The sequence below is a fragment of the Arachis duranensis genome, chromosome 7 (assembly GCF_000817695.3).
Source record: "Arachis duranensis cultivar V14167 chromosome 7, aradu.V14167.gnm2.J7QH, whole genome shotgun sequence".
Taxonomy (NCBI): Eukaryota; Viridiplantae; Streptophyta; class Magnoliopsida; order Fabales; family Fabaceae; genus Arachis; species Arachis duranensis.
This window is the reverse complement of record NC_029778.3, coordinates 49,030,175-49,032,970: the sequence shown is the minus strand read 5'-3', so window position 1 is coordinate 49,032,970 and position 2,796 is coordinate 49,030,175.

Genomic DNA, 2,796 nt, shown 5'->3' with positions numbered 1-2,796 from the left:
GCGAAAAAACGCCAGTAAGGGGCATTTTGGGCGTTAAACGCCAGAATGGGCACCATTCTGGGCGTTTAACGCCAGGTGTGCAGCATCCTGGGCGTTCAGAAAAACGCCCAGTGATAAAGGATTTCTGGCGTTTAACGCCAGCCAGGGCACCTGGCTGGGCATTAAACGCCCAAAAGGGGCACCAAATGGGCGTTAAACGCCAGAATGGGTGCCATTCTGGGCGTTTAACGCCAGAAAGGTGGGGGGACCACAATTTTGTTTTCAAATCAAATTTTTTTAAACTTTCCTTTTCTCACCCATATTTTTCTACAAAAATACATTTCAATCTCTCATCATTCACTTTCAAATTTTCAAAATCATTCTTCAAATCATTCAAATCATTCCCAAATTTTGTTCAAAAAACTCACCTTTCTCTCAATTTCGTTTCATATCTTCTCAAATCTCTTTTCAAATTTCTTTTTTTCGAAAACTCCCCTCCCCACCTTATAAATACACGTTTGGCTCCCTCTTCCCACCACACCATTCGAATTTCCTCTTCCTCTCTCTCTCTCTTCTCTTCTTTCTTTTCTTTTGCTTGAGGACAAGGCAAACCTCTAAGTTTGGTGTGCTTTTCCCTGATCACTAAGCCAAGATTCATCAAGATCATGGCTCCTAAAGGAAAACAAACCAATTTAAGAGGAAAAAAAGAGAATAATCCAAAGAATCTTTGGAATCAAGAGAAGTTCTTAACCAAAGAACATGAAGACCATTATCACAAAATAATGGGTCTGAGGTCAGTGATCCCGGAAGTGAAATTTGATCTGAAAGAAGATGAATATCCGGGGATCCAAGAGCAAATTCGAAACAGAGGATGGGAAGTTCTGACCAATCCTGAAATAAAGGTTGGAAGGAACATGGTTTAGGAATTCTACTCTAATCTGTGGTTAACAGATAAGCAGAGAATGACTGGAACTGCTTACCATACCTACAGAACCATGGTCAGAGGGAAAGTTATGTACTTCCATATGGACAAAATAAGAGAAATCTTCAAACTACCTCAACTGCAAGATGATCCTGAATCCTTTAATAGGAGGATGGTGAGAGCAGATAAAGGGTTGGATCAAGTTCTAGAGGACATATGCCTCCCTGGAACCAAGTGGATAACCAATTCAAAGGGTTCTAAGTGGATAACCAATTCAAAGGGTGTCCCAAACCAACTCAAGAGGGGAGACCTCAAACCAATTGCAAGAGGTTGGCTAGACTTTATTGGGCGTTCCATACTGCCCACTAGTAACCGTTCTGAGGTCACTATCAAGAGAGCAGTGATGATTCATTGCATTATGCTTGGAAAGGAAGTGGAGGTTCATCATGTGATTGCTTGTGAGATCTACACAATTGCAAATAAAAATTCTACTGAAGCCAAACTGGCTTACCCAAGCTTGATCTCCTTGCTCTGTAAAGAGGCTGGGGTAAAGATGGGAGTAGATGAATTCATACCCATTGAACATCCAATCACCAAGAAGTCAATGGAAGGACAAATGCAAGACAACTCTATCAAAAGGAGGGCCCAGGAGTTCCTCCCTGAATTCCCTAAAATTGGCTACTGGGCCAGCCTAGAAGCATCTATCAACAAGTTGCAAGAGACTATGGAGCAACTTAAGGAAGAACAGCAGAATCAGAACTGCATGCTCTGCAAATTGCTGAAGGAACAAGAGAAGCAGGGGTGTGAACTCCAAGAGTTGAAACGCCAAAAATTCCTCCCCCAAATTGAGGGAGCATCCACTTCTCAAAATCAAGGTTGTTGAGTCCTAACTCTGTGAAAACCTCTATCATTAGGAGCCTATTTAAGAGATTTGTTTTCTATTTTTTTTCTCTAGTCTCATCTTATATCTATTTTTGAGTCTTGTTCTTAATTCATAATTAATAAAATTTAAAATTCATGTCTTGAAGCTATGAATGTCCTATGAATCCATCACCTCTCTTAAATGAAAAATGCTTTAATCACAAAAGAACAAGAAGTACAGGATTTCGAATTTATCCTTGAAACTAGTTGAATTAGTTTGGTGTGGTGACAATAATTTTTGTTTTTCCGAATGAATGCTTGAACAGTGCATATGTCTTTTGAATTTGTTGTTTTGAGAATGTTAAAATTGTTGGCTCTTGAAAGAATGATGGAAAAAGAGAACTGTTATTGAGGATCTGAAAAATCATCAAATTGATTCTTGAAGCAAGAAAAAGCAGTGAATTCAAAAAAAAAATCAAAAAAAAAAAGAAAGAAAGAAAAAGAAAGAAATAAAGTTGTGATCCAAGGCAAAAAGAGTGTGCTTAAGAACCCTGGACACCTCTAATTGGGGACTCTAGCAAAGCTGGGTCACAATCTGAAAAGGTTCACCCAAGTACGTGTCTGTGGCATGTATGTATCTGGTGGTAATATTGGATGACAGAGTGCTTTGGGCCACAGCCAAGACTCATGACATAGCTATGTTCAAGAATCATTATACTTAACTAGGAGAATCAATAACACTATCTGAGTTCTGAGTTCTTATAGATGCCAATCATTATGAACTTCAAAGGATAGAGTGAGATGCCAAAACTGTTCGGAAGCAAAAAGCTACTAGTCCCGCTCATCTAATTGGAGCTAAGTTTCCTTGATATTTTGGAGTCTATAGTATATTCTCTTCTTTTTATCCTACTTTGATTTTCAGTTGCTTGGGGACAAGCAACAATTTAAGTTTGGTGTTGTGATGACCGGATAATTTATACGCTTTTTGGCATTGTTTTTAGTATGTTTTTAGTATGATCTAGTTAGTTTTTAGT